Source organism: Heterocephalus glaber, unplaced genomic scaffold (assembly GCF_053883595.1).
Source record: "Heterocephalus glaber isolate CG9 unplaced genomic scaffold, H.glaber_assembly_v1.0 deba00001451, whole genome shotgun sequence".
NCBI classification, from domain to species: domain Eukaryota; kingdom Metazoa; phylum Chordata; class Mammalia; order Rodentia; family Bathyergidae; genus Heterocephalus; species Heterocephalus glaber.
In genome coordinates, this window is record NW_028258301.1 from 5503656 (window position 1) to 5512047 (window position 8392).

The following is an 8392-nucleotide window of genomic DNA, read 5'->3' on the forward strand; positions in this document are numbered from 1 at the left end:
ACTTTCACAAAGATACAAAAATAAAACAGAAGTATATCCTTTCCCCACCCACCCCCCATGATATAATTTTACTCAATCATAGTAAATTACCAAAACCAAGAAATTGATACTGGGTTCAGTACTAGTAACTAAATCACAAACCTTTCAGATTTCATTAAGTTTGGGGGTTTTAGGGGGAGGTGCTGTGGATCAAACCCAGGTTCTTGTGTATGCTAAGCATGTGTTCTACACTGAGCTCTACCCCTAGCCCACAGATTTTCATATGCACTCATTTATTGACTAACAAAAAATGTAGCTCTACTAAATTATATAAGTTACAGATTCATATAACTATTGCTACCCTTTTGAAACATACCCTTTCTCCAACCTTTACTCCTGACAACCAATGATCTGTTCTGCCTTTCTAGAATTTTGTCATTTTGAGAATGTTATACATACAGAACTAACTCTACAGTGTGTAACTTTTTGAAACTGGCTTTTCACAGAGTGTAATTGTCCTGAGATCTCTCCAACTGTCGAGTATATTAGTAATTCTCTCCCCACCACCTGTTTAAAAACATTATAAATTATTATTATTTTTAATATATATGAAAAAGCTCTCATTCACTTGAGAGATAAGGCTTTTGGGTTGAAGTTAAGATATGATTGTCTTATGTTGAAGTTTCATGTGTAAATGGAAAGAAATAGACCTCTAAATACTTCTCCAACATTGCTATGGCTTTTTGAGACAATAACATGATAAAACAATTTATAGTTAGCAAGCCCATATATAGTAACACGGAGCCAGGGACCAGTTAGTACATCTTTCCGTACTCTTTCTACTGCTCTTTCAGGTTTTATAAAATTAAGCCACATAAATGGCAATGGTGGTATCTTTACCTATTTCCACTTGCATCATTTATAGTCTTAGTCACTTTAATAATAGCATAAAAATCTACTTGCATGTTTCATGGGAGTAAAACAAAGAGTGGAATTGTTGATACTGCTTTCAAGTGTGTTCTGTTTTAACCAGCTCTCAGTATGTCCAAAAAGTAAATGTACTGAGTACCCTTTATATTGCATGCTACTGAAGAAAACAGAATGTTAGTGAATTAACCAACAGCTTCATCAATTATGTTCATTGCTAGGAATCCTGTAAGTTTTAAGAAACTCTGTTTAAGCAATAAAAACAACCTGAGGCTTTTAAGGCAAAATTTAAATCAATCACTTGTTACCACATCTAATTTAAGGTCTCTGACAAGACATTTAAGCAGTTTTGGAGACTGAATTTCGATTGCAGATTAATTCAACGAAACATGTCTTACTCTGTGACACACAGGCCAAGAGAAGAGGGACTATCAATATAAAGCCTACTTTAGAAAGTTCGCTAAGAATAGTGTTTTACTATAAGAAGTTAGTTGCTCTGCTAGCCTTTGGGCATCTTTGGAAAAAAGCATTAGTACTGGAAAAATTGGATTAAAAAGATCTTTGCCTCTCAAGTGACATTTTTCTGAATTTCCGTCATTCAGTCCCACAGGGTATTGCTTATAAGATACATGAGTACTGCTTCAAGTAGCATAGGAAATGATCCATTATCCAACTTCTGGGAAATAAACCCATTAGTCTGGGTCCTGATCAATTAACAGCCACCCCCTACCCTTCTTCACATGTCTCTCATTCAATTTCTAAGTGTCTTCCTGGTCAGTTGAAACGAACATCATTCCATGTTCCCTTGGCCTCTTGCTTGCCCTGCCTTGTGCTAAGTCCCCCAGAAGTGGATATAGACGTGTTTGATAAGCCTTGTAAAGGTTATAAAAGATTCTAGAGAAAAGAGTTGCAAGAGTTCTGAGGGTATCAAATGAAAAGCCCAAATGAGTGATCCAGACTAAGGAACAACAGCAGTGCAATCATGATAGCTTCCATCTTTTTAGGACTTAGGATGCAGAACATTTCACATGCAGTAAGGCTTTCAAGGCCCCCTGCATTTCACATGCAGGAGGCTTAAGTTCCCTTAAGCCTCCTGACTGCCTGTGATAGCCTCACTGATGAGGAAACAGCCTTAGGGAAGGAATTTACCCATATAAATTGTTTCTGGAGACTCTAGAAACTCCAGAATACACAGTCTTAGGCCACTAAGAAAGTCTCTGAGGCCAAAAGAATTCAGGATGAGCTTCCTGAAAGAAATGCATCTGGAACTGAATGATTTCAAATACTACAGTCTGCTGTCGTAAATACTGCCTTGTCCTCCCAGCTGCCTTGCTTTCTTTTCCTTCAGGAAGGAATCATTTGCCTTTCAACCCAGAGCAGAAGCCTCTATTATTTACTCCTTCAGCCTGAAGGAGGCAACCTCAGCTCTGTTAAGGACAAAGGGTTCATGTCAATGACTAAAAGTGGCAAGCTTGCACTGAATCTGCCTTAAGAGCTCCAGGAAATTAGAGGAACAAAGTCTCTTTGCCCTGTTTTCTAGGAATGTCTCACAAGGGCAGGACATTTCCTAGTCTCCCAGATTAACTGAGAGGCCTTTGTAAATCTCATGGTAATGTTTTGCATTTGCAGATTGCCTCACACTTTTCAAAGGGCTTTTCCATGTATTTTGTTATATAATTCTTGCAACAAAAACCCTACTGACACATATATGGCCAGCATAATTTACTCCTCTTTACCGATGATGAAACAGGCACAAAGTAAAATTGGAGCAAAGTCACAGGCATAATTAACAACCAAGATACCAGCCTAGTGTCCCTCCATGATCTCTCATCCCAGTAGTGGCTATTCTGTCTACCTTTCCTCCACCCCAGCGCCCTTCTTACACTTAGTTATTCAACAAGTATATCATGTTGATCCTTCTGGGCACTGAGCTGGTCACAGCATAAGATGAGCTCAGTCTAATGAGGTAGAGACATGCAAACACTAGCAATAGAGTCAACACTTATACATAAGATGTGAGAACATAATAAAAGCTGGGAGAATGGTTATTCTAAGGATGTTCTGGAAGGATGGTGATATTTTTCAAGAATCAGGAGCAATAGGAAAGAGAAGGAGGGAATGTTTCTGAAAAGGGAACAACTTGTGTGAAAGCATGGAGATGCGAACAGGTATAGCACTGGGGCAGGGGACCAAGGATAAGAAGAGCAGAAAGAATACCACATTAGGAGTCAGTAACAATTGGATTTCTGTTGTTCTGTCCTAACCACTGGGACACTGGACCAATCACATCTTTAGTTTCCCAAGTTTGGCTTTATTGTTGGTGTGGTTTGATTTGGCTTTACAGTACGGGGGATTGAAACCAGAGATCCTCTCCCATTGAAATGAATCCTAGCCCTTTTTATTTTTTATTTTGAGACAGTTTCACTAAGTTGCCCAGGCTGACCTCAAACTTGCCATTCTCTTGCCTCAGCTTCCCAAGTACCTGGGATTATAAGAGTGTGACACAACACCTGTCTGGTTTCCCAGTTTTTGTAGTGAAGGGTTACCCTGTGCATCTCTGACAAGTAATTGCATGGAATGATGGTTCTAGAAATATAAAAGGCCTGGGAGTATAGTTCAGTGATAGAGCACTTGTTGAGCATATATAAGGCCCTGGGTTCAATCTCCAGTACCACAAAAATTAATAGCAACCAAAAAAAGGATGTGAAAGTATAGAGGAAAGAAAAGCTTGCTATAAGAGCTTTAGAGTTGGGTCTTGAAACATCTTGAAGGATTTCTATAGGTATAGGTGAAGAAAAATTTCCTTACTTTTAAAATAATGTTGAACATACTTACTGATAAAAAGAAAGAGAATTCTGTTCTTGTCACCAAACATTGAATATCAATCATGTCTGTTTGAGGGATACCAGCATGTCTTCCTCCTACTCTGCATTATATATTCCCTGTTTTTAAGTAGCTCAAGTCTGAGTGGAAGGAAAACATAAAACCTGTGAAAAGGCTGGAGGCCTGTTGGAGGCCTAGGAGATGCTCCCTATCTCTTCCTTCCACTCCCATCACCGGAACTGTCTGGGTCACAGAGAACATCCTCAGAGGAAATCCTGTTTCCCCATTTCCTGGTTGGAGGCTGAACTCCAGGAAAAGGATGGATTTGGGGAAAGCTCTGTGTCCTGTTTCTTCATGGGAGGTATGGGGCCACCAGGGCAGGGGGCGCTAATTAAAAACACAAATGAAAAAGTTGACATAGTGAATCCAAGGGTGTCAGAGCTGCAGGACCGAGAAAACACTCGATCCTCATTTACGCATAAAGACACAGGCCAAAGAAGAGAAGGGACTTGCTCCAGTTCACACAGGGCAGTACACACAGAGGTGGGACTGGAACGCAGGACTCCAGTCTCCCAATCATCTGCATGGACTCTGAGTCAGCAAGTGAGGGATGGAGTAATCCAGCCCAGGCTCTCTGCTCCCCTGGACAACAATGGAAAGAAAAGGGAACACCCACACACACTCACACATACACAAGAGTTTCCAACATTCTTGCCTTTGCTCATTTTGCTCCTTTTGCCTCTAAACTCTCAAAGCCCTGTGACCTTTCCAAACCCAGATAAAATGTTCTCTTCTCTACCACCTTGTAATCTTTTTCCTTTCTTTGAAATTCCATAGCCCCTTCTCAGGTCCTCTTGTCCTCTTAAGGATTACAGCCAGATTGCATATTGGTTATGTGTACCCAAGGCTAGGAGCTCCTCAAGGGAAGGGACTAGGCATGATCCCCTCATCCAATGAAGAGCCACATGACACAGGTCTGCTGCATGCTCCTACTATGCCAGGGGTCTTGCACTAAACTCTTGGGAGCACAACACAAAACAAGAAGGCACCTCTAGACCCTGCCATTGTAGCCATGCATTTATGCACACTCAGACACATGCAGGATCAAAGTCACCTATCATTGATCAGAGCCCTACTCAGTATATCACTGAGACCTCACAGTAGCCCTTCAAGGTAACAGCAAGCATGCAGCTTCACACAGAGACTCTCAGAAGTATAACCGCAGAGAACTGGCCAGAGCCAGATGCAAAGGCCTGCAGTGAGCCACAAAGTCCAGGTTTTCAGGGCAGTGGAATGAGAACACAATGGAGGGAAGAATGGTGAGATTATTTTGAGGTCTTTTTGAAGACCAGAAGCTGCCTATTATGGGATTCTGTTTGTTTGCTGCATCGTCGATCATTAGGATCATTGGAGAAAGCACCATTATCTACCTTCTCTCATCTAATCATGTAATTATTTAGGGACCTAAGAGCAGCAGTTAGTTCTCCCTGAATTCACTTGCTCTGTCTCATCTGTCACACTCATTAATTCCCTTATCTTCACAATGATGGTATGAAGTACGTGATGTTATTATTCCTCATTTTATAGAGTAGAAATTAGGAACAGGGAGGTTACGTAATTTAGGAACAAGAGGTTATACAATTTACATACTTTTCCCCAAGGTCACATAGCCAATACAGGAAGTCAGAATTCAATCCTGGCCATCTAGTTCTGGAGCCCATGCTCTTAACCCGAGCATCAGGTATGATTATCCCTGTGAGGCAGTGGAGAGTCGGTTTTAAGTGATACGCCCAAGTCACACAGTAAATGAAGTAAGTGGTAAACTTGGAGTTCAGGGCCCATGTCTGATACTCCTATTTCTCCTCTCTTTCCCATGGGGCAGATGACTGACAGTCATGTGCTTGGGTTCCCTGAAGCCCACATAATCCTCTAATGAGGTCACTTCAGGTCCTGGCCCTGGCTAGAAAGAAGAGTATACTACAGATGAGTCACACCTGATGAATGACTTGCTCCAGACCCTGCATCACTCTGAAGGGGCAGCACTGTGACTCTGCACACCCCTGTCTGCCCTCCTCCCTTCCCCGCAGAGACTATCTGTAGAGATTGGGAGCATCTACCACCTCCACTGAGGCCACACCTGGAAGGGGCCTCTGCTCACAGCATGTGTAATCGGGTAGCATTAGTCACACTTTTCTGTGGCTGGTTTCTAGGGTCAGGAGGGCTGGCTAGTTCCTCTTCCCCCAAGTTCATACCCTGTAGTAGTTTCCCTCTCCCTCAATTTCTCCCTGCAGCTCCATCTCTCTCCCTCTGATTTCTTCACCATACACCTGCAAAGTTCTGATGCCCAGTCTGCACATGGTGAAATAAAGACACCATAAACATGGTGTCCATCTCAGAGGGTCTTGATGGGGTGCACAGACACCAGATGGGTGTGATCGATGCATATTCCGGGGATGTTTAAGAAACACAAGAACAGAGGAAGGAACTTTTGCTTTGATGAAAGTTGTAGGCAGTGGAACTCTTTCGCTCCCTCTGCCCCCGCAGGTCTTTAGCAAACAGGGAATAAAATAAATGAATTAGGGCTGGGGATTTAGCTCAGTGATTCCACTGCCTGCCTCACAAGCGCAGGGACCTGAGTTTGATCCCCGGTACCAAAAATAAATAAATAAATATATATATATATAAATAAATAAAATTTTAAAAGAAATGAATTAGCAAAGCTGGGCAGGTATGTGTTTTCTTAGCCCTGACCTGCCATTCTCACTCCATCTACCACAAAGCCCCTCCATATAACTGGAACCACATTCTCCCTCAGCTTCTCACAGTCCCCGTGTGCCCTCCACTCCCCACCACTGGACTTTTGCACCTGCTATTGCTCTTTCCTACTCTCTGCCCCTGCTACTCACAGACCGAAGCAGATGAGCAGATGACTCCAGTATTTTAAAGCCTTGTCTGATTCTTCCCTGCCAGAATGAACACACACACACACGCACGCACACATGCATACACGTCCACACAGCCTCTCCCGGATTCCCAAAACATTTTGCAAATGTCTCTGCTATAGGGCACGTCTTAAGCTGCAGTATAATTTTTTGCTTCTGTCTCTGTCTCCTCCATCTCAGTATCCTGATGCCTGAATACAGAGCCCGGGGTGGAGTACATGCTCATTATAAAAACTATAGCTTGGGCCGGGGATTTAGCTCAGTGGTTTCGCTGTCTGCTGTGCAACCACAAGGACCCGAGTTCGATCCCCGGTACCAAAAACAAAAACAAAAAAACTATAGCTTCCATTTATTAATTGTTGCTAGGCACTATGCTAAGCTCTTTGTACATGCCTCAAACCTTCAAATAACCAAGTGAATCATGCATTACTTTTACCGCTATTTTAGAGATGAGGAAACTGAGGCATAGAGAAGTAGTTGAGGAAGAGCTGTAGCTGAAGGCTGCCTGACAACTAGTCATCCATCCTTAACACCTATGAGGCTCTGTCCTGTGGAATGGGTTCTGGCTGTACACCCAGGACCCGGGCCTTGTAGAGGGGAGGCTGCCTGCCACCGCCTGGTGGCCCAGACGTCTCTTTAATGTCGCCTTTAAAAATGCCCCTTCTCTCCTCCTTTTCATTTTTCCTCCTTCCCTACCCAGCATAGCCAACAGACCAGCTTATGACTCTATTCACCTATGAGAAATTTAATACAGGAATCGGGATGCTGGTTTTCCCAGGGTGCCTCTGTAGGACTGGAGTTTTTGTGAGAGCCTGAGCAGAGGCCAGAACGGAGGAAGGGGGCAAAGATGAGACCCAGATTAAAGAGAGATCAGCCAGGGGCAGGAAAGGAGAGCAGATTCAGAGAGAGGGAGAGCAAGAGTTTAAAATACAAATGGCAGAGGGCCGGGGATTTAGCTCAGTGGTTCTGCCGCCTGCCTTGCCAGCGCAAGGTCCCTAATTCAATCCCCAGTACCAAAAAAAAAAGATACAGATGGCAGACATGAGAAGCAGAGTTAGAGAGATGATAAGAGATCAAAAGGAGACAGACACTGTGGTGCCCTGCCCCATCCCTGTTATGGATAGGGAAACTGAGGGTCAGAGGAAGAAGTGACTCTACCTCCTGGTGGACGTCCCTGTCACTCATCTGAACACTGCCAGCTCAGTTGCTCTCTATCCCCAGCTCTTTCCTTATACTCATGTCCATGGCTCTGAGCAACACAAATTAGACTGGATGGAGAGCCCAGGGAAGGCCAGTCAGAGCAGCAAGAGGGAGAAGAGGTGACACCAACACAGGCCCGGGCACGCTGATCGGGGAAGGCTTCCTCGACAAGGTAAGATTGAAGCAGGGCCACAAACAATCCTTGTAGGTCCCTTACTGGGGTATGATTTATCTACAATAAAATGTGTCCATTTTAGCTTCCAGTGTTTGGGCTGTGAATGCATGCACTCGTCTACCCGTTACCACATAAGATATAGAATATTTCCTTTACCCAGAAAGTTTCCCTGCATCTCTGTGTATGTATATCCCTTCCATCAGCCCTGGTCTGAACTCTGCCATTACAGATTCACTTTGGTTTTTCTAGAGTTTCATGTGAATGGAGTCAGACATACTATTTTGTGTCTTACCTCTGTTTTAGAGATTTTTCTTTTTTTTTCCCTTATACCAAGCAAGATAACCAA